The sequence below is a fragment of the Schistocerca nitens genome, chromosome 8, assembly GCF_023898315.1.
Source record: "Schistocerca nitens isolate TAMUIC-IGC-003100 chromosome 8, iqSchNite1.1, whole genome shotgun sequence".
Lineage (NCBI taxonomy): Eukaryota > Metazoa > Arthropoda > Insecta > Orthoptera > Acrididae > Schistocerca > Schistocerca nitens.
In genome coordinates, this window is record NC_064621.1 from 206496005 (window position 1) to 206521285 (window position 25281).

Below are 25281 nucleotides of genomic sequence, written 5' to 3' on the forward strand. Positions count from 1 at the left end.
AGGTGTGTGTGTGGGTGATTTTCTTTATTTTATAACTGGTCTAACATAACTATTTACTTTTCGAGGTTTTGGTTGGCTCCTAAGTTTTGGAGCATTAGGCTCCACATGTGTCATATGAGCTTTCTGTCTGTCATCGAGTGTGTGCTCTACAGTCTTTAAAACATTTTTCTTTTTGTATGGAAAGCTGCTGTTTGGGACTGATTGTAGTTCTGTGATTTTATTCTGTGAAATGAAATTGTGTGACTTGCTACTTTCCATGAGATCCACTGTTGATCCATGAGAAATAATGTGTTCCCCTTGTCCACTGTGGTTATGATTAAATTTTCTGTGTAGTTTTTCTCTAAGGGTTTCCAGAGTTTTAGCTTCTGTGTTTATCTGTCTCGCTTTTTTATGCTCATGTAGCTATGACACTTTAAATTTTTTTTCATATCAGGTCACTTATAGTACTATATTTATGATGTGTCCTTCCTCTGTCTTTGAGACAGTATATTGGATAGAATAAACACAGTACCACTTGACAAACACAACTATAATAAGGAGCTGGACATAACATTCAGATAGCAAAACATAATGCATAGCAAAAATTACTAGTTACAGAACTGAATAAGAAAGTCCAGAAAGACATAATAAAAAAACTCAACGCTACACGTATCCAGAGACCTATTATATCCATCACAAGCACACACTCCAACAACGTTACGTTTGCACAACAGGGACACTACACTGATAAAGTGGTACATACTCACGTATAGAATGAAGCTGATGCACAGAATTGGGGAGATCAGCAAGAAACAAAGAATAAAAATAAGATACAAAAGGAATAGCTCAGTGCAGAAATGTTTAAGTAACAAAGATGAGACTGACGTATATCAGAAATCTGGAATTTTTCCAGCTACAGTGCAATGATTCTGATGGTCTGTGCTAGGGCAGACCAGCAGAACACTTGAAACAAGGTTTAAAGAACGTAAAAGAACATGGAAGTATGGCATCAGCCATTCAACACCTCCGACACTGAAAACCACAACCTTACCACAATAGAAATACATGAGAATAGTCAGGTTCAGTAACAAGAAACAGCTTCTGGCCATACAGGTGAACTTTCAAATCCGAAAGGCAATAATAAGAAAGAAACTCATACTAATCTAGGAAACAAACGTTAGCAACCCAACGTTATTTAAACTAATAAAAGTTATTGTAGATAAAGAAAAGCCTTGTAGATGCCAAAAAAATAGTATTACATAAACAAGACAATTCACTTACTGTCAATTACCATGACTGTACCATAGTAAGGCAATAATTTATGGACACAGAAGATAGAACACACTAGCCATTTTAGCTCTCCTTACACGCACACATGAGCGATCACGCGCGCGTGGACATACAGACACACCCACGCACACCTACGGACACACACAATATACATATATCTCACGAAATAAGCGTCAAACGAAAAAACTACAAAGAACGAAACTTGTCTACCTTGAAGGGGGAAACCAGATGGCGCTATGGTTGGCCCGCTTGATGGCGCTGCCATAGGTCGAACGGACATCATATATATAGCTGTAGCAGATGCTCCTGCTACCATCAAAAGGAATAATAAATCTTGTATTACAGTGGAAAAATAGGTATAACCTATATAACTTGGAAACTGGATAGGTACTTACAAATGAAGTTCGAAGTAAGCCAGTTCAGCACCACATCTGATGTTTGTAGTTTTCCCTGTTTGATTGGTTCATTACCAACCTATAACCTATCCAAAAAAATCTTACAATGATATTCCCATTTGTCTTCTGACGTGGTAGCATAGAATCCCATTTTATGGTAGTCAGTTTGCTACATATTCCGTTGACACATATGAGACAACTCGCTATAACGTGAAAGGCGTCACTAAGTTCACAGTTTTATACGATTTCTCAATAAAAGCATGGCTAGTTACGTAACTGTATTTCAATTTTTGCTTTAAATAGTTAATTACAATCAGATCAAATAAATGTAACTTAATTACACAAAGGAACACCGAAGCAACTGTCAGAAACAATTTTCAAAACTTTGTTCTGTTAAGATGTTTTAATGTGAGTGGAGGTTACAGTACTGTTATATTACCTCATCAGAGGAAGTTAGTACACGTTCCTTTCCGAGTCTCATAAATCTGGTCTTTCATTACCCGATTCTTCATTTAATCTATAGCAGTTTGATGAGCATAGTGCGCTCCTCATGTCGTGTCGGTTTCCTTCCAGAGCAGCGCCACCCAGTGAAGAGACGCGCCCAGACCTCACCTACGGCCTCCTCCCACTGTCTCTGCCAGACGTCGTGAGAAGGTAGCGGGGAATCCCCGAGATGCCACAGCCCAGTCTCATCTGCCATGTGTCATCCGCACACAGTGGCACTTGAGTTTCCCACAATCCATCCTCGATATGCCTTCGTCCTCCTGTGGACTTGGTGAGTATCGTTGGAGCTATAAGGTCACCCTAGCACAAAGATTGCTTAGGAGTTGGGTATTACAATACTCAGTACCCTGATTACCAATAAACATGTAAATAGTTTCCTTTGCTGCTTCTTCCACAGTTCACATACAACGCGAAACGTGATATGTAATACCAGCACGTTATAAATCAAATAGCCAAATGCATCTTTCTAATGTTTCTCTGGCTACGTGCTGGTGGTTTAGAAAGTTATTCTGTAGCTTTCCAATTCCATGATTGTGATGAACTCAATTCTTACTTAGGGAAAAAAAAATCAGCTGTTAAATTATGACATGGACTAAACGTAATTTCAAAGCAGCTATCATGCTTCAATAGGTTTCTAAAGTTACTTTCGTTATATAAAAGCATCTGTTTAAAGGGTAGATTATAAAGGAATTTTCTGTCTGCAAATTTCATTTTTATCTTTACCCAGATGTGGTTGAGTAATGGATAATACAGATGATTTACACTGCCGATCCAAAACATTATGACCACTTACTTAATAGCGTGTTGGTCCACATTTGGAACGACACATAGCGGCTATTCTGAGTCACATACCTTGGACTAGTTCTGGGTAGGTCTCCGGAAGCACGTGAAACTAGATGTCGATGCACGGGGACACATTTCTCGTAAACTAATAAGGGCTGGCGTTTTGTGGGCGTGCAGCTTGGACCCAGATAATATCCCACATCTGTTCCACTGGATTCATATCAGGCATATTTGGTGGCAATACATCAAAGTAAGTTCACTATTATGCTCCTCAAATCACTGTAGCACGATTATGGCCTTGTAACAGTAACATCCTGCTGAAAGCTGCCATCGCAGTCTGGGAAGACAACAAGCATGGAGGAATAGTAGTGATCTGCAATAATTTTGACGTTGACCACATGTCTCTTGGTGCGATTACTATCACAGGCCATAGGCAAGTGCAGGTGAATGTCAGCCGTAGCGTAATACTGCCCCACAGTCCTGCATTCGGCTTACGAAGAGTAATCAATGACCATTTACTTAGTTTGCATTTATCGCGAGTCTCTCATCCAGAGCAAAGTCCCAATCGACTGGAAAAGAAAACGCAGGTGACTACTGTATATAAGAAGGGTAAAAGAACAGACACGCATAATTACAGATCAATATCCGTAAAATCTGTCTTTTGTAGAATTCTTGAACACATTGTGGTTTCGAATATAATAAATTTCCATGAGCCGGAATACCTTACGTCAACAAATCAGCACGGATTTAGAAAGCACTACTCGTGCGAAACTCAACTTGTCCTTCAGTGAGATGATATCCTGCGAACTAGAGATGGAGGGAGACATTCAGATTTCATAGTGCTAGACTTCTGGAAAGCGTTTGACACGGTACGCTACTGCAAACTGTTAACAAAGGTAGGAGGATACGGAATAGGTTCCCAGATATGTCACTAGCTCGAAGACTTCTTAAGTAATACAACTCAGTACGTTCGAATGTTCATAAGTGACGAGGGCATCGTCTGGTCTGCCCCAGGGAAGTGTGACACGAGCGCTCTTATTCTCTATATATAGGGTGTTTCAAAAATGACCGGTATATTTGAAACGGCAATAAAAACTAAACGAGCAGCGATAGAAATACACCGTTTGTTGCAATATGCTTGGGACAAAAGTACATTTTCAGGCGGACAAACTTTCGAAATTACAGTAGTTACAATTTTCAACAACAGATGGCGCTGCAAGTGATGTGAAAGATATAGAAGACAACGCAGTCTGTGGGTGCGCCATTCTGTACGTCGTCTTTCTGCTGTAAGCGTGTGCTGTTCACAACGTGCAAGTGTGCTGTGGACAACATGGTTTATTCCTTAGAACAGAGGATTTTTCTGGTGTTGGAATTCCACCGCCTAGAACACAGTGTTGTTGCAACAAGACGAAGTTTTCAACGGAGGTTTAATGTCACCAAAGGACCGAAAAGCGATACAATAAAGGATCTGTTTGAAAAATTTCAACGGACTGGGAACGTGACGGATCAACGTGCTGGAAAGGTAGGGCGACCGCGTACGGCAACCACAGAGGGCAACGCGCAGCTAGTGCAGCAGGTGATCATCAGCGGCCTCGGGTTTCCGTTCGCCGTGTTGCAGCTGCGGTCCAAATGACGCCAACGTCCACGTATCGTCTCATGCGACAGAGTTTACACCTCTATCCATACAAAATTCAAACGCGGCAACCCCTCAGCGCCGCTACCATTGCTGCACGAGAGACATTCGCTAACGATATAGTGCACAGGATTGATGACGGCGATATGCATGTGGGCAGCATTTGGTTTACTGACGAAGCTTATTTTTACCTGGACGGCTTCGTCAATAAACAGAACTGGCGCATATGGGGAACCGAAAAGCCCCATGTTGCAGTCCCATCGTCCCTGCATCCTCAAAAAGTACTGGTCTGGGCCGCCATTTCTTCCAAAGGAATCATTGGCCCAGTTTTCAGATCCGAAACGATTACTGCATCACGCTATCTGGACATTCTTCGTGAATTTGTGGCGGTACAAACTGCCTTAGACGACACTGCGAACACCTCGTGGTTTATGCAAGATGGTGCCCGGCCACATCGCACGGCCGACGTCTTTAATTTCCTGAATGAATATTTCGATGATCGTGTGATTGCTTTGGGCTATCCGAAACATACAGGAGGCGGCGTGGATTGGCCTCCCTATTCGCCAGACATGAACCCCTGTGACTTCTTTCTGTGGGGACACTTGAAAGACCAGGTGTACCGCCAGAATCCAGAAACAATTGAACAGCTGAAGCAGTACATCTCATCTGCATGTGAAGACATTCCGCCAGACACGTTGTCAAAGGTTTCGGGTAATTTCATTCAGAGACTACGCCATATTATTGCTACGCATGGTGGATATGTGGAAAATATCTTACTATAGAGTTTCCCAGACCGCAGCGCCATCTGTTGTTGACAATTGTAACTACTGTAATTTCGAAAGTTTGTCTGTCTGAAAATGTACTGTTGTCCCAAGCTTATTGCAGCAAACGGTGTATTTCTATCGCTGCTCGTTTAGTTTGTATTGCCGTTTCAAATATACCGGTCATTTTTGAAACACCCTGTACATATATGTTCTGGCACACTGCATGAGCAGCACACAAAGGATGAGCAGCACTGTGAGGCTGATTGCTCATGATACTGTGCTGTACGGTAAGGTGTCGTCGTTTAGTGACTATGGGAAACTTGGATGATCTGGACATAATTTCTGTTTGGTTTGATGAATAGTAGCTTGCTCTAAATGTGGAAAAAAGTAAATTAATGCATTTGAGTACCAAAAACTGTATCGTAATGTTCGAATAAACCATATTTAGGGTGACGTTGCAAAGCGATATTATGAAGTGGGACGATAATGTAAGAACGGCAACAGGAAAGGGGAACAGTCGAATTCGTTTTATTGGGAGACTTCTAGAAAAGTAGAGTTTTCCTACCACATATAGACCATTTGTGGGACACATTCTTGAGTACTGTTCGAATGTTTGGGGTGCCCACCAATTCGAATTAAAGGAAGACGTCAGAACAATTGAGGCTGGTTGTTAGATTTGTTATTGGTAGGTTTGATAAACACGCGTGTATTACGGAGTTGCTTCGCAAACTCAAGTTGGAATCTTTGGAGAGAAGACGTTCTTTTTCCGGAACAGTACTAATAAATTTGTATTCTGGGCCCGTCGCGTAGTATACGTCTTTTGTGAAGCTTTTAATTATAATTAATGATTTGAGATACGCTTGCTAAGTCTGACTGCTTTTATTTTACAAATGGTCTGTTTCGGCAGAATTGCTATGATGTTCTGTGTAATCCATGATAGATACTTTTGGTACGTTATTTCTATTTTATAGGTAAATTATTAAATGAATTTCATTATATTTCGATATACAAGCGATAACGGTGTTCTGTCATTGTCTATTTGCTTGTTAGTTTCGTTCCGCTGGTGTTATCCGTTTACGAAAATAGATTACAATGACATCATCCAGCGATGGCATAACGACATGCAAATTGTGGATAAACAGTACTGCATGTAGCCATACTATATCGCTGGATTATCTGTGAAACAAGATGTCACAAAAATGCAGATCTAAAGAACATAATATGACAACCGCATAAAGTAATAAGTCGAATAAGGTGAAAACCAAAAATTACTAGTAGAGTATCACCAACTGAACGTAGCTAACAAACAAATCGAGAGTGACCGCCCACGAATATCGCATGGATACCAAAACCATTAGACTATGTAAAAGATATATAAAAATGTAATATGAGCCGGCCGAAGTGGCCGTGCGGTTAAAGGCGCTGCAGTCTGGAACCGCAAGACCGCTACGGTCCCAGGTTCGAATCCTGCCTCGGGCATGGATGTTTGTGATGTCCTTAGGTTAGTTAGGTTTAACTAGTTCTAAGTTCTAGGGGACTAATGACCTCAGAAGTTGAGTCCCATAGTGCTCAGAGCCATTTGAACCAATGAAATATGTATGAGAATCGCCTACAAAGTTAAAAATGTCGTACCAGAATTATGTACCATTTACTTACAAATAACCTGATGATCACAATTCAGCCGAAATAGGCCTGTTGTAAAAATAGCAACAATCAGACTTAGTAGCGTACTTGGAATTACAAATTACAATAGTACCATTTAGTTATATTTATAGGATCAGCATTTGAACCTGACTGCAGAACGAATATGCTGCCACCAACGTACATTTCAGATAAGGACCACGAAATATGACAAGCGAAATTGGGACACGTAGGGAGGCATATAGAGAGTCGTTTTTTCTCGCTCTGTCTGCAAGTGGAAGAGGAAAGGAACAGGTGCATGGTACACACTCCTATGCACAATACGGCAGCTTGCAGGATATGTTTGGATGCGTCCGTGGCGTAGAAACTCTGGCTGTGCGGGCGGATATTATCTTGCTGAAATGTAAGCCCAGGATGGCTTACCATGAACAAAACTGCGCGTTGAATATCGTCGACGTACCGCTGTGCTATAAGAGCGCCGCGGCTGACAACCAAAGGGTCCTGCATTGATAGTGCATGGCACCCCAGACCGTCACTATTGGTTGTCGAGCCTTATGGAGGGCGACTCGCAGGCTGATGTCCCACCGCTGTCCAAGGCGTCTCCAGTCACGTCTTCGGCCTGTAACGTCACTGACTGGAGTAGATTTGTGTTCAGTGATCACTTCTGCTTCGAACTGAGCCCCTATACTAGCAGAGACGTGTCTTGGAGAGATACTACTGACAGCCGCCATACAGCCCAACAACAATGGGTGACATTTCTTTTCAACAGGACCCCTTTGGTTGTCATCCGCGGCACCCTTACATCACAGCGGTACGTCGACGCTATTCTACGCGCAGTTTTGTTGTCCTTTGTGGCAAGCCATCCTGATCTCGTATCCCAGAAAGGTGGTGCCCGGCCGCTGAGCGCGAGTTTCTACAACTCGTCTTCGTGCTTACCAAAACCTGCCTTCTGCCAGCCAGGTCAGTGTATCTCTCCCCAGTTGAGAATGAATGGAGCATCATGGCCTCGTCCCTCCAGTCATCTCAGAATTTTGACGATCTAATGAGCCAACTCGATGGGATTTGGCACAGTATTCTTCATGAGGACGTCCAACAACTCTGTCAGTCAATGGCAAGCCGAATAACTGTTAGCATAAGGGCCAGAGGTGGAACTACATGTTATAGATTTGTCCAATTTGTGAAGCTCTATTTTTTCGAACAAATCATTCAGTTTCCAGAATGAGATTTTCACTCTGCAGCGGAGTGTGCACTGATATGAAACGTCCTGGCGGATTAAAGCTGTGTGCCGGGCCGAGACTCGAACTCGGGACCTTTGCCTTTCGCGGGCAAGTGCTCTACCAACTGATCATTCAGTTTTTCTAAAATTGTAATAATTGGATTATCTGTACATATACATCTCATCTACCGGTTTCTTGCTCTTTCAGATAACTCCTGCGTGACACATCGTTTTCTTTTCCCTTCGAGTGTATTCTCCGCTCAATATGTGATGGAAATCAAATTTAATTTACGTTTATCAAGGCACTGATCTTGCCGGTTTATTTTGGTGCATTTCGTGTTTCCGATTACATCATTTTTAATACTGTGGGTGCCAGCTGATTACTTACAAGTCTATTGGTCTTGATGCCATCGTTTCGATGATGCAGTACTCGAAATATTCCGAGAAGTGTGTCGTACTAATGAATTTCTTAACTTGGCGAAACAAAGAAACATCAGAAGACGTGAGTCACTTCTTACTCGCTCACAATAAAAAGTATTTGTTTAAAATAACAATATATAGCGTGTCCATGAAGTCGCGCTATCAGTTCAGAAGACTATAATTTAGGAACTATTAAAGACAGAAGGTCATGATTAGTTGTATAACGTTCAGCAGTTCTGAAATGTTTTTCTATTATCCCAGAATTTCAGTGTTTGTCCCACTCGTCGCTCATAGAAAGTCAAGGCGGTATTGGAATTGTGCTTATGTATGGCAGCATCGAGATTTCTGATTGCTTCACTGATCCGTGCACAAAAGTTATGTCGTTGACTGGGTCTGTTCACACGCGATCCTTGACGTACTCTCACAAAGAGAAGTCAAGTGGTTGGACATAGAGAGAGTGAGAGCGGAGGCTATGTGATGGTACCATCACGACACGGCCTGTCTCTTCAGTGTTTTTGAAGCACCTCGTTATACTTGTTTTTGGCTGTGGTCCCTTCCCACAACGATGTAGATAATTTCGGAGTGCCGTTATCATTGATTGGGTTTCTCCATATCAGATCACACACTGCGCCTTCTCCTGATCTGTCGCTAATTTTATACATTCCAAGTCAAATCTGCAAGAAATTGCGAGCAGAAAAAGTTCGAGATCTGCTAAACCTTTTAAAGTGAACCACAATTCTCTTTCTCTAATACATTCAAATTATGATTTTTTTTTTAAATTATACCGAGAATTTATGAACGCCCAGTATAAACATCGTCAAAGATTTATTTATTATTTTGTCAAAATTTACTATCTAGTCTTGCTTGAAATATAGAAAGATAGGAAGCAGTTTTCGTTCAAATTTAAATGAATCTTCATACATGTGTAAGTGTCTAGACCACTCATACAGATTCTTCGTATTCACGCACAGTCTTACCCATTTTCACAATATATCAGTGCAACACACGAATGTTACGCCAGAGGAATGAAACAGAAAATTAACAATTGAACACAAACTGTATTTCCTGTTTATCTATGACTCTTACGTCAAATTATCGAACATTTTGTGAAATACGGCTATGTTTGTCGTTAGAGTACAGCTTTTCCAAACTTCGTGAATGCTTATATGAAGACGGCTTCCGCTTTGGCCACACTGTCTTCTGTATATTTGTTACCTCATGGTTTTTGGATGAAACACGTTCAGCACCCTCAATCCTGTTGCTTGCATATGAGGTCTCCAGGTTTACCGATATTCGCGTGCAGTAGAGAGAGTCTAATGTCTCACCAGCTGTCGAGATCCTGATCGTTATTGCACTGTTGACATTTTCTATACTAGTGTGAGTTGTGGCAAATAAAGAGGCAGCCTCGAGATCATACTTACCATAACAGAACCCCACTTACTTCATTTCTGCATAGAGATTCATTTCTACATCGTTGCCAGAACAGGATATGTCGATGTCCTCGACTCGTACAGATCACTGAAACAGATTTCTGCGTTATCAGCGTGTTCCGAAAAACCATGGGAGGCTTGAACGTAGTGCTAGGGATACTTGATTTCTTGAACTGCCGTTTTCTTCGTTTTTCAGTTTTATTTCTGAATGTAGTTTTGGTTTGGTTGGTTTGATTTGGTGGAAGAGACCAAACAGCGAGGTCATTGGTCTCATCGGATTAGCGAAAGATGGGAAAGGAAGTGGGCTGTTCCCTTACAAACGAACCATCCCGGCATTTTCCTGAACCGATTTAGAGAAATCACGGAAAACCCAAATCAGGATGATAGTCTTGCAGCTGAACCAACCACGGTTATTGAGGATCAGAGTGGATCTTTGAAATACAATGCTCCTTATTTTCCCTTGCTGCCCCCATGTCGGAACATTAACACCGTCACTCCCTCAGCACTGGCCCCGGTTATTCAAAGCAAGCGTCGCAGAATAAAAGACGATGACGTTGTGGAGGAGCCTGTTCTTTTCGCTCTCCCTTCGGGTAGCCCTCCATTGAACATCTTCTCCTGCCTGAGTTTGTGGACGAGGCAGTCATGGGTGCTTCCGCAACTGATCAAATCATCTGACGATTCTCCCGTCATCCAGTCCGCCTCGTAGGTGCGGCCTGTTACGGAGTCTCTTTCAGGGCCCCACTTGCTCCCTCGTCTCTATCGGATACCTCACCGGTCGTCTCATCTTCTCAAAGTATTTCACCACCTTCTGTCATGACCTCCACGTCACAACCCCTTAATAAGCATAACTTGATTCATTTCCAAGGGCAGACCATACCGTGTTTACTGAGAAAATCTCCATATTCGGGTCCCTGTCCGTCGACGAGTGAGTTGCGAAGGTCTGTCTCTCTGAATCTGAAACTGATTTCTGCGTGACCCATCCACACAACCGCATGAGGTAGCGGTAGTTCTGAGGAGCCGCAGTAAACGACCTATCCAGCCTGAGCGAGTCTCATCACGGAAGAAGAAAAAAGAGTTGGATGAGATGTTCATACTACTTCACCCTCAGTTTCGTCCGTTGATTCTGCTATGTATACTGGTACATAGCTCCGTTCTATGATGGTTTTGGAAATTTGAATATTTTTTCCTGTTTAGTTGTCTACGTAACCATATGCTTTCCTCACTTTGAACGTTAAAAGGATTGGTTCTGAACTCCGGCTCGCTGCTTTGCGACTGGTATTATTTTCGATTCCTGGGCTCTCAACCTTTATTGCTGTGGCTTCCGAACTTTCTACGGACAGTGCCGTACTTTATAGAGAAGGAATTCCATTAAGAAATTTAGAAGTTCTCGATGATGGTAAAGGTTAGGATGCAACTTTTGTGATCCTACTTTGCTTCTCATCTATGCGCCTTCTGGCTCTTGTCGCTCTATGAAAGGTTCGCGTTTCTCTCTACAAAGTGAAACTCATTTATGTACGTTGCAAATCCCCTACAAATATTCTTTACGGTGGTGATTCTAATTGTGTTGTCCGGTCGGTGGGTCAGTTCCTACTTCTGGTTTTGTCGGTATCCTATACTTGTCTGAAACGTTTATTTTACTGCCACCTCTAGCAGTGCTTGATCGCTTTTACCTTGCTGATTCCGTGTGTAGGAAGCTTGTGGACGTTGACGTGATACGCGTTTGTTTCTTCTGATCGTTGTGCTGTAGCCGTTACATTTAATTATGTACAGTAGCCGGTAAAATTGTATGGTTTTCTCTGGATGCTCGGTATAGCCTATTTACAAGACCATTCCCTTAGTGTTCCTGTGCTATTGAACGGTACTCGTTTACTGTGGATTGGTGGAAACTGCAAGCCAATCCACAAATTCGTAAAGCTCTTACGCGTTTTGGTGCCGTAAGGGCGGCGAACGTCCCGCAGACCCAAGGATTTAGCACTCCGTATTGAACCATCTTTACGATAGAGCTAGGCAAGCTCCTCTGTGGATTACGGATGTACATCGAATTCAGGCCAAACTGATAGAGTTAAAACAATTTCAGACAACGGGCAAAATCCGCATTACAATATGAATTGACTTCACTACACCGTCTTATCCGTATGGAGCGCGCAGGAAATACGTTTGCATTGCACGCCTTACTAATGCCGATGGTGGTGTGTCAACGCCCTACCTTGACGTTTTCATTTTAATTTTTAACTACGTTATTGAACTGTGTGGGTTGAAAATTTTAATGATGACTTTTTCCTGATTTCCTAACTACGATATATATGATGTTGTTACCGGGTCTGTCACAAGAGTCACTTCGACTGTATTGTATTCTTAAAAGTATTTTGTATTCATTTTTGGTGACACAATAATGTCGCAGATCAGTGAAGTGATACAGGGTGTCTCGCTTGCTGCTCCTTTCAAGAAAGGTAAAATAGTCCTCATCCCAAGGACCAAGGTTTCCACCTGATGAACTACGACAATAAAACAATTGCTCGAGCCATAAACACCCGTCTCTCTAAGTTTCTTGGCAAAATTATTGCGTTTCACCAAAGTTGTCCGTCTGGACGCACGGTACTAAGTTCTATTATCGAATGTCGAGATGTCGTTTCCTGGTTGCGACCACTAATATCTCCGAGGCTTTGCTTTTCCTCGATTTGCACAAGGCAATTGTTTCTACCAGTCACAGTTTTCTCATGAGTGTGTTAACCACTTTGAATTTTACTCACGACACATGCCAGGCTGTAGCCAATCTTTTCTCTGGCATCCATGCATCAGTTGTTGTGAACGGTCAACTTACCCCCTCGGATTTAGATCCGACGGGCTATACCCGAAGGAAGATCTTTGTTTTTAGAACCCTTGTTTCGGCGTATTTCCATGCAACTACGTGACTGGATTATATTGCAAGAACGATTCTCTGTCCACGCTTACGCCGATAACGCCATGCAGACGACATTTCAGGGTCGAGGATACCTTGGATTCCTTTTGTCGCCCGGCTGGCGCCCACATTGATGATCACAAATGCACGTTCCTGCCGTTGCGGGGCTTTAACGAAGTGGTAATTCCTTGGAAGACGGTTATCGAGCGCTATAATGTTTAAGGGATCATAGCAGATCGCAATCAGCCCAAAATGATGGCACTTAACTGGCGAGAGGTCACGACGCGTGGTCAGGGAGCTATTTTTGAGCAAGAACGCAGTTCCCTTAGCCCCCTTCACGTAATTCACGTCTTAGACACCTACATTTTCAGTAAAGTACATTACATTCGCAGATCTTCCCGCTTGCCACGATGATGCACCGCAGACTCAAATAACTATCCGGTCGATTCTTGTGGCGACGAACCATCTTTCGAAATGGGTATGAAGTGGTGGTCAGGCCCCGCAAGATCAGAGGATTGTGTCTTCCCGATGCTGAAGTGAAAGAGTCCACCTTGTTTGTATGTCGTAACAGGCGCACAGGCTTCGAATTCCATTACATGTCATTTATTGTCCTGTCCCCAGCCGGTCAGTCTGAATCCATCCGCTAGTGCTGGACGGATTAACCCTAAATTGCGACATGTCCGAGAATATAATTGTCAGTTTCTTGAGAGCTGACATCCCTTCAACGACGAACCTTGCAGCCGCAGACTTATTATGCCTTGGCGGTCAGCCATTTGGCCTCTGCGCTATTGAAGTAGCTTCCGCGTCAAGAGCCTGGAAAACTTTTTGGTCTCATAATGGTCTACCTATATTACCGATTGAGATGGCTTTGTCATGCTATATGGTCATTCATCGTTTGATACTCACCGGCGACCGTTTTCTTCGCGTGGGCTGTCGCCTGACTGATCAACATGACGAATGTCATCACACTGGTATATTACTTCGCGGCCTGGTCTGTTGTGGACGGGATCATCGACTCTCACTTGTCGACAGTTGGCTTTTCTTTCGCGACGGCGTGAATCTGCTTTTCCCGGTGAATTTATTATTTCTCCGGATGTATACCTTTTTCTTGAGATGGAAAAGAATACGATCGACTGGCACTTGGAACACAACATTCACTATATTGTTGATGGAGGGAACGGCCCTGATTCCCGTGTCTTACATCAGTATCTGGAAACCGCGCGTTTAGAAGTGCCTGCGGTTCCCATAGTAGCCGGCCGCGATAGCCGAGCGGTTCTAGGCGCTTCAGTCCGGAACCGCGCGATTGCTACGGTCCCAGGTTCGAATCCTGCTTTGGGCATGGGTGTGTGTGATGTCCTTAGGTTAGTTAGGTTTAAGTAGTTCTAAGTTCTAGGGGACTGATGACCTCAGATGTTAAGTCCCATAGTGCTCAGAGCCATTTTTTCGGTTCCCGTATTATCGAGCGGTTTTTGCAAAAATGCTTTTTCTTGTTTTTAATCGACAGAATGTTGGTTAAGTTCCCCTGTGGCCTTGATTCTTCCCTGTTTCTGGTGAAGCCATGTTTTGTTCATTTCTCTTCCTTACACACACAAAAAATAGAAAACAGAATAAAAGTTAAAAATAGAAACAAGAATATGAGTTTGGTTCCTGGTTACTCAGAATCTTTTTGTTTTGTTACTAATAATTGTTTCCATTCGTGTATCATTCTTTTTTGTTTTTTATTTTTTTCACACTAGTCATATTATGTCACACATATTATAATTGAAAAGTAATATGGTGAAAAAACAACTTTAATTGAATTTAGATTGTTATTTAGTTGTTTACTGATTTTTATCATCATAGCAAATATGATATTTATAACAATCGACAAGAAAATGACCAAATGCATAAAGTTTTCCTGAAAATGTACACTTGTCGTGATTGCCGAAATCCTTTATACCTGCAGTCGGGTAAGCTACCACGAACTGCTTTGTACCTGGACACTTCCATCTGTCGACGCAGGTTTCATGGAGGAGGGTCAGGTTTGCAAAGCCCATGTCATACATCGATAAATAAAGATGTAAATAACTTTACTGAATAATGCAGTGAGTTGCAATAAGACAGAATATGAGGGTAATGTCCGATGAATTGCCGAATGTGCTTCCTACATTACAAGTTGCAGGATGATATTTTTCATGTAGACCCGCAAAACATAAATTAAAACGGCGTCTACTACATCGAAGGAATTCAGTTTTCCCGCAGGCGCAAGGAATCTTCAGAGTTTCTATGGAAAAACGGAGCTCGTTGACATTTTGAAAAATTTATCTGTCTTCCACCAGTTTTGGTGCAAAACGTATATATAACGCAAAGATTTCGTAATTATAGGTTCGAAAAATTGGCAAGGTACGATTGAATGTTTTAATAGCATCCTCATAAAAAGAAATTTTTCTTTCATTGCCAATCAAATATCAACAAATCTGAAGCCTCTTGATAAAGGTTTTTACTTGCCTATAAAAATAAAAGTCGCATATATTTGTTGTAATAACAAAAGTATTTAAAAGCAAATAATATTTAAAATTCAATAGAAGTTAACGAAAATACACCTGTCTTTCCATCATGTTACCTTTTGGGTGTAACATGTAGGAAGTAATATGACTAGTATTGAAAATAACATAAATTTAAAGAAAGAGTGAGAGGGACTCGATTCAGCACAAATCACATGATTACCTCCAGCTCATGCTCAGGGTCACAACGCCCCGGTACATCACTGACGTGTAAAACTTCTCTTGTGATACTCTCGAAATCGCGTAAGTAGTGCACCTTACTGTTTGCGCATTACCTTGTTCTAATAGGCTACAAAAAGTGTACAAAGCTTGAAGTAAATCTGTGATCCGAATGTCGTAGCATCCCACTGTAAGATTAAATAAAATCGGCGACACCTGTAGAAGGTTATCAAGTCTCGAACGCATCTGTTGTCTCACGAAAAGGTCGCACTGACAGTACACAGTGACCCCAGTCAGATGCAGTCACAACGGCCCGTTGTGATGCAGGCACTTCGCGAACAATGACGAGTAGTATGACTCAGCTCACAAGCTGTCTCTTTCAGTATTGAGAGGGCAAAAGAATCAACCGCAACACCAAAAAGACAATTACGTGGCGACTGCCTTCGGTTTTTCCTGTGCCAACCTCTTCGACTTAGAGTAGCACTTACAACCTACGTCCTCAGTTATTTGCTGGATGTATTCCGAACTCTATCTTCCTCTACAGCTTTTGCCCTCTACAGTTCCTCTAGTACGGTGGAAATTATTCCCCGATGTCTTAACAGATGTTCTATCATCCTGTCCCTTCCCCTTTTCAGTGTTTTCTACATATTCCTTTCCTCTTCGATTATGCGCAGAACCTCCTCATTCCTTATCTTATCAGTCCATCTAATTTTCAACATTCGTCTGTAGCATCACATTTCAAATGCTTCGATTGTTTTCCCACAGCCCATTTTTCACTACTATACCATGCTGAGATCCAAACGTAAATTCTCAGAAATTTCTCCCTCAAATTAAGGCCTACGTTTCATACCAGTAGATTTCTCTTAGGGATGCTCTTTTTTCCAGTGATAGTCTGCTTTTTATGCCTTCCTTGCTCTCTCAGTGGTTACATTGCTGCCTTGGTAGAAGAATTCCTCAACTTCATCTACTTCGTGACCGTCAATCCTGATGTTAAGTTTTTCGCTCTTTTAATTTCTGATACTTTTCATTACTGTCGTCTTTCTTTGATTCACTCTCAATCCATACTCTGCACTCATTAGACTGTTCATTCCGTTCAGCAGATCACGTAATTCTTTTCACTCAGAATTACAATATCATCAGCGAATCGTATCACTGATATCCTTTCACCTTGAATTTTACTCCCACTCCTGAACCTTTCTTTTATTTCCAACATTGCTTCTTCGACGTGCAAATTGAACAGCAGGGGCGAGAGGCTACATCGCTGTCTTACATCCTTTTTAATCCGATCACTTCGGTCTCGGTCGTCCACTCTTGTTGTTATCTCTTGGCTCTCTTACATATTGTATATTACACGCCCCTCCCTGTAGCTTATCCCTGTTCTTCTCAGAATTTCGAATATCTTGCACCGTTCTGCATTATCGAACGCTTTTACCAGGTCAATAAATCCTATGAAGGTGTGTTGATTTTGCTTTAATCTTGCTTCCATTATCAAACGCAACGTCATAATTGCATCTCTGGTGCCTTTAACTTTCATAAAGCCAAACTGATCGTCATCTAACACATCCTCAGTTTTCTTTTCCATTTTTCTGTATATTATTCTTGACAGCAATTTAGATGCATCAGCTGTTTAGCTGATTGTACGAGAACTCTCGCCCTTGTCAGCTCTTGCAGTCTTCGGAATTGTGTGGATGATACTTTTCCGAAAGTCAGTTGGTATGTCTCCAGCCTCATACATTCTGCGCACCAACCAGAATAGTCATTTTGTTGCCTCTCACTCAAAGATTTTATAAAGGCTGATGGAACGTTATATATCCCTTCTGTCTTATTTGACCTTAAGTCCTCCAAAACTGTTTTAAATTCTGATTCTAACACTGGATCCCTTATCTCTTCTAAATCGAATCTTTCTCTTCTACTACCACGTCAAATAAATTTCCCCCTCTTAGCGGCCTTCAGTGTACTCTTTCCCCAAATCCGCTGTCTCCTCTGCATTTAACAGCGGAATTCCCGTTGCACTCTTCATGTTACCACCCTTGCTTTTAATTTCACCTAGAGTAGTTTTGACTTTGCTGTATGCTGAGTGAGTCCTTCCGACAATCATTTCTTTTTCGATTTCTTCACATTCTTCATCCAGCCATATCGCCTTAGCTTCCCTGCACTTCCTGTTTGTTTCATTCTTCAGTGACTTGTATTTCTGTATTCTGAATTTCCCTTAACATTTTTGCATTTTCTTCTTTCATCGATCAACCGAAGTATTTCTCCCGTTACCCATGGTTTCTTTGCAGTTACCTTCCTCGTACCTTCGTTACCAAGAGCTATCTTTCCTTCTCAAGTGTAAACCCAAGGTAGAGAAACCACTAATTCTCCAATTTCACGGAACTGTTATGTTTTGGGACTCATATGTTTAAATGAGATTATCATATTTTTGAATGTTCTAACAGCTACACTAGAACTGAAAAGGATCCCGCACCATGGTTTTTGCCCTAGATGATTTCAGAAAACGAATCGTATTGACCTGAACCGTTTCACAGAGGTTGCTTTCGGGCAGCAAAGATTGTCGAAATCGGAAGTCGGAAGCCACGAGCTCTCTCTGTTACTTATATTGTGAGAGGTGGTAACGTTTCCAAACTATTGTTGGTAACTGAAAAATGTACCGTTAGGAATTTTGTCAGCGTGCGCAGTTGCCTCAAGAGTTCTCTACATGAACTCCACATATTGTTCAATTCATTTTATTTCTTGACCTTTGCTCGAGTATTACTTTCAGGGAGGCTATCAAGTGTCATGCCTTGCAGAACAGAATGTGCTGATTTCAACACAGTTTGCTTTTAGAAAACCATTTAACAATTGCTAATAAAATTAAGTTGCTAGAAGGTTGATGCAAGACACATAAACAGTTACCACTTCATACTATGTCCTTTTTTGCCAAATATGGAGTATGTTTTGAGAAAATGTGATTGGCCTTCTTAATACAGTCAAAGAAAAAATTTCAGCACCAAAAAATAATTAATATAGAGTAATGAAATTTGAGGAATACATTTGTCTAGGTAGCATGTTTAAGGTATTACAATTGCGAGACCTCTGGTTAATGTATGAACAATATAAGCCTTCACAAATGTGAAATGCTGGTACATTAATAACTGCTGTAACCGCCAGAATATTCAATGCAAGCATTCAAACGTTGATGCATTGTGGTGTGCAGGTGTTGGATGTCAGTTTGTGGGACAGAGTTCCATTCCGGTTGTACTCGGTGGGTCAGTACAGGGCCGTTTAATGCTGGTTGCGGACGACGCTAGAGTTGTCGTCCTATGGTGTCCCATATACTGGAGACAGGTCAGGTAATGGAGCAGGCCCAGGCACTGTAGAGCGTGTTGAGCTACAACAACGGTATGTGGGCGACTGTTTTCTTGTTGGAAGACACCCCTGCAATATTGATAATGAGTAGCAGCAAGACGCGTCGAATCACCCGATTAACGTACAAATTTTCAGTCAGGGAACGTGAGATAACCACGAATGTTCTCCTACTGTCATACAAAATTGCACACCGGACCATAACTCCAAGTGCAGTCCAGTGTGTTTAGGACACGGAGAGGTTGGTAGCACGCCCTCAATTGGCTGCTTTCTAACCAACGCACAGCCATCACTGACACCGGGGTACAATCAGTTTTCATCGGAAAATACGGCAGCTTTCACTCTGCCCTTCAATGAGCTCTCGCCTGACAACCACTGAAATCCCAAATGGCGGTGGTCCCGTTCTTATAAAATATATCTCTCATTCCCCTTCTTATAAAATATATCTCTCATTCTCCTTCTGTATCTTCTGCTGCTGCTGCAGTAAGGCATGGCTGTGTGTACTGTGCAGCTGCCTCGAGTAGAATGAACATGCTGTTGCCTCACGAGCGAGACTGGGGCCCCAGCGGATGTAGCGGCTGATAAGAGCGCCCCAGCAGCCAATCAGTGCACGCCGGAAGGGCGTTGACCGCAACCGGAAGGACCTTTCGCAGCGGATCGCGCTTAGTTAAAACTAAGTGCGATCCTCCGAGCCCTAGCGGCAGCCAGTGGAACTCGCTTCAAGGTCACCCGCCTTGCGCAACAACATGGCGGCTACTCACACAGCCATGCTACAGGGCGTCTGGCACCGAGCAGGCCTTGAAGAAACCGATATGTATCAGTTTGTTGTGTCACTGTCGTGCAGACTGCTGTTCAAATTGCTGCTGCAAATGCAGTGCGATGTGCCAAAGCAACACGCCGAACACAATGATCTTTCCTCTCGGTAGTGCCGCATGACCGTCCGGAGCCTGGTCTTCTTGCGACCGTACATTATCGTGACCACCACTGCCAGCAATCGTGTATAATGCCAAAATTCCTGCCATGTCTTTATTGTAGTATCGCCGGCCAGTGTGGCCGTGTGGTTAAAGGCGCTTCAGTCTGGAACCGCGTGACCGCTACGGTCGCAGGTTCGAATCCTGCCTCGGGCATGGATGTGTGTGATGTCCTTAGGTTAGTTAGGTTTAATTAGTTCTAAGTTCTAGGCGACTGATGACCTCAGAAGTTAAGTCGCATAGTGCTCAGAGCCATTTGAACCATTTTATTGTAGTATCGGAGAAGGGGCATCCAGCTACTCGTAGCCCTATCACACGACCTTGTTCAAACTCAGTTAGGTATTGATAATGGCGTCTTTGTTGCCTTAAAGACATTTCTAATTAACATCAACTCACCACATCCAATCTCTTAGGTAACTATAGTTCAATTCTTTTATCTTGGCGGCTCGCGCATGCCCGCCCAGACGCGGGAGATTGCTGCGTTGCCAGTTGCAAACGACGCACGCCCCAAGAGAAGCAGCTCCATAGTATAGTATATTTCGCAAACTTCCATTTAGGGGGGAGCTCGCAGTTTATGAAGTAAAGCCACCACGGGCGCATTAACCCTTTCGCTGCTACGGAGACGTGCTCCCCGCATTCCGCGCTGTGCGCGACTTTGTCATCACTGCACTGCTCACCTGTGCTGATATATGGTGTACCGACTGCTTTGACACACTTATCATTCGATTTCACAAAAACTATTTGGCCCAAAAATTTGATTTTTACACATCTTCTTGACTGATACTTCCCCCCATAAATGACTCAATTTTGTTTCGATGTTCAACGCTGTTATTGTGCAGCATTAAATGTAGTAAACCATTGCACGAAATTTTGAAGAGTTTGCAGAGGTAAAAGTCCATAGGATATACTTTCCGTATGGTCGATTTTAATTGCCACAATGTTGAGAATAAAATGTGGACAAGATACCTAAATTTCATATAAAATTTACTTTATAACAATATCTCATTAATTTATGTACCAGATACGTGTCGCATGTAATATTGAGAAATATTCCGTCTTTCGCGACTGTAATAAAAGTTTTATTTATACCACAGTCATTTCGCTTTTTTCAAAAATGTTCTGATTAAAACAAAGTTGGCGAAGTACACAAAACTGAATTGGGGACGTAATAAAACATAGAAACTAAAATATATTGTAAGTGAGGCGCAGTGCGCAAACAATTTGTGTTTGTTACAACGGACGGCAAATACTTGCCAAAACATAGATCAGTCGACGAAAACATTGAATATAATAATGTTGCCAAAGCAGCGAAGCAAAGAATTGCGTCAGACAATCAAGTGGCTCGGCAACGTACGAGCCGAAATTCTGCTCTAAATAATACTTTTAATACTGTCACAAAAGAATATATCTCACTATGAATAGTAAAACAGCGACTGCAGAAGAGAAGATATACAAACAAAACAGATAACATGAATATTGTTATGTGTGCCTTATCATTGTTTTTAATTGCTGTGAAAAGAAATATTGGAGGACAAAATTATAAAAACCGAAAACTTATTATGATTATAATGAAGAGACAAAGCACTAGATATTTAAAAAAATTACATTCAAACGAATAAAATTCATGAAGTAAGACACTTCGATATTGTTTTTAAATAAAGAAGGTATTAAACACCAAACAAGGTTTGAACTCAAAACCTTTTACTTATAAGCCAAACACCTTAACCATTACGCTAATGCGGCTGGTAATTTAACAGAAATCCTGAAGGACTGTAAAACATCACGCAAAATACCGACAAACACTGTTGGGATGACTATGAATTACTCATCTTTCATCGAAGTACAATAGGAAATAAACCATTACCGCTGTTCTTTATTGCAAAAAAGCGTTTCGTGAGAGTGATACAAACACCTTTCCTTGCTATCGCCTGAATTAGGAGGCTTATTGCTTGTTTGGTTTAATTAATTAATAGAATATGAAGCAACTGGCACAAAGAATGCTTTTTCCATACTTTCTATAAAAGAAAGTCTGCTATCAAGACTTTGCTTTTGTTCAATTACTTTATTTATGACCGAACGTTTCTAAAACTGAAGACACTCGTCCGTGCTCTGCACTGCAGTCGAGCTCTGGCAACGTCGATCTCTGTTCATTGGCTGATTGTGTTTTGTGACGTCAGATGCGCAGAACGAACCTAAGCTCGACCGCCGTCGTAAATGACGCGCACTATAACAGTCACGACCGCTACAAAGTGTATTTAAATCAAATCTGATTTGTTTCCCATAGTGGCACTACTAGTGCCACTCGTATGCATATGGCGCGAAATTGGAACAGACATCGTCTTTCAGATGTAGAAACACGCCCATTAACTTTCGTTTATGTCATACAATTCCTTCTTTTCGCTGTCAATGTATTTAGGTAAACGTGTTAGTCCTCGCTGTTATGCTGTCGCCATCAGACAAAAGAACTCATGTTCTTGAGTATGGGAAGGAAAATCGCTTAAAAGAACAAGACAGCACCCAATATCTCTCCATGTACCAAATAAGTATTGATGACTCCACATTCTCTACATTCTTATTCACTATACAAAATAATTTTTTCACATATTGAGGATCCACAAAGATCACACTTAATATCTTAATAAAAAGCAGTCCAGATGGCAATACTTTTTCTTTTGTTCCAGTAATCAGTTTATGTCTGCACGATCATCTTCAGACCAAAGGCTACAGATAATGTGAAAAGCCAGTCAGAAGATGGTCATTGAGACCGAAACCGACTACAGGTGTTAAAAATAATTTGTTGCGGTATGGACTACTTTTTATTAAAATCATTACACATAGATCCCTAGTTTCTTAATGCAACAACCACAGCGTTGCAGAACATTAGTTTTTCTAATGAAGAAACGAATAAAGATTATAGCTAAGCATTGGATTGATGACGGGGTCATAAGGGATAGAAAATACTGTGAATTGGACTGAAATGGGGCAAGAAATGGACCACTGAGTTTTCAATGGATATTTCCTGGCATTCGTCTTTAGTGATAAATAGGAGCCAAGGAAACCCTGAAATTTGATTACTTGGCGAGGATATGAACAGAGTTCTTACTGGATATGTGTCCAGGGCTTTAATACTGCTCTAATTCGTCTTCAGTGTTCTAATCCTACCAAGTGAACTGCACAATAAAATCAAAAAGACTAGTTGATTATTTTATTGCATTTAAATGCAGCATTGTTTGATAGATTAATTTCAAAATGGAACCTTCCGTGGAATGAAATGTTTGAAGAAAAGACTGAAATTAATTAAATGTCTTACTTTGGTCTAAATTTGCAAAGCCATCGAAATTTTTCCTCTTGAGCGATGTAAAGCTATTCAATTTTCTTTGGGAGAGAATGGCTTACTTGGAACCTTTTCCTTGATATTACATGCATATGGGTGTGTCTCCGACGTATAATGAGTCAGTTTATTTCTTGGAATTGCAGTACCGATAGTATTCTAAGAATTAAATCTGAAAAACGTGTGCTATACCCTTTAATTTTCTCAATATTAATTTAATTTTATTATTACTCAATACTGATTTAATTTTATTATCAGTTTCATATCTACATGAATGCAGGCATTATCATCTGTAACCTTAAGTAACCTCACCAAGGCAACACTGTTAAATTAATGACCTGGTATGTTACAGGTGTGCGTCATCGTGAGACGTGGCGTAGACGTTGTGCAGGCAGGGCATTCGCTTATCCTTGGAGTATTCAAGCGTCCTCCCTGCTGGAGCTGCCTAAAGACTGTCTCACTGGGAATCTGTGTACATACTGTTTTGTCTGTTAATGTTTATGTTGGCAATAAAATTCAAAGTGTGTCTCACTTACTTCACCCGGCTTTCACTCAGAGTGCATCACATTTGCTTTCGTCTTTTAAGATAGTTTAGAGAAGTTTAAACAGTAACTCTCATTAATTTGTCTAATGTCTGTCCCTGCTGACACAAGACTTTTTTCAAAGCACCTCTAGAACAAGTGGTAATATCAACGTTACATCATCTAAAGCTTACTTCCTATACAAATTGATATATTTACATCAATTTCTATGTCAGACTAGTTGCCACAGTTAAGTCAGTATACGTCAAATGATGATTGAAAGATGTAAACTTGTACCACTGGTGGAATGTCAATATATTGCCAACACATACTGAGTATATTGAATGGATGACAACAAAAATACGAGTACATTAACCCAACATGTATGAATCCTACAAAAGTTATCACTCTTGTATGCTTCCTTCAACAGCCTGTGAACTTAAACACTCTGAATTTTTATGTTCTCTCATAGTTATACGACATGAGGAATTTCAGTAGGACGATTCATTACAGTCACTGATTTGGGGTTTACAACTGTCCCAAATGCCAGTATATGGAAAGGAAGAGACATCGAGCTGACAGAACTGCTATCGTAATTCAGATGTTTGTTTACCTCCACCTCGAAGTTGGCTGTACATATCGATCTTCTGTGGCTTAAAGAGTACTGAGAAATAACTTTGTAATCAACAAACACAAACACTTTAATTCACGTAGACCATGATTTGAGCCCTTAAAAAGATCATTCGGTGGAGAGATTCTAATGTAATTTTCACAAAGGAAAGACTGTATGATCTACCACGAAGTAGTAATGCAAAAACAGCAAGGCTTCAGCTATTGTCTTCGATACATCTGTGAAGTGACGAAAAACGATGTACATTTACACTTATATAAACAGTGTTTCAGCTGCCCCTACCTGCACGTTTTATGCAACACACAACGCCTTCAAATACCACGTACAAGATTTTCATATTCTCTCGCTCACTACATGTAGACTATTAGTCCCACAGAAATAATGAATGGAACCTTTTTGTAGGAAATTTTACATAGTTAAATTTTGTAATGAGATACGTTTTTTCGAGAAACAGTACCCTAGAGAAATAATTATTAAGTGTGTCACCAAGAGTCAATAATGTCAGGAAAAGAACCAAGGAAATGTAAGGAGAAGAGAAAAAAAAAAGTATATTCTGAAGAAAAGCAAGCATGCTTATCTAGTGAAGAGCTGTTACACATTCATAAAGATGCCAGTACATGAGGAAACATTTGCGCCAACATATTTGTTCTTCCTTTCTTTTGTGTTACTTGTAATAACTGGTTTGGTGGTATCTGAGCAATGTGGATCAGTAGACGTAAAATGAAGTAATGGACATTGAAGAGAGATAAATTAGAAAGAAATGATGTAATAATAGACGACGGAAAATTACTGGTGTCCATGAAAAGAAGAGTAAAGCAATTAGGGA

At 41.3% G+C, this 25281-nt stretch overlaps 1 long non-coding RNA gene across 1 annotated transcript in view; it reads left to right on the forward strand.

Annotated features, from left to right (window-relative positions):
* The window catches only part of LOC126199306 (uncharacterized), a 34023-nt gene extending 10231 nt beyond the window's left edge, over positions 1 to 23792 (forward strand). Inside the window, exons 2-3 of the long non-coding RNA XR_007540148.1 lie at positions 2238 to 2439; positions 23656 to 23792. This is a non-coding gene — a long non-coding RNA (uncharacterized LOC126199306). The remainder of the gene's footprint in view (positions 1 to 2237; positions 2440 to 23655) is intronic.
* The last annotated feature ends 1489 nt before the right edge of the window (positions 23793 to 25281 follow it).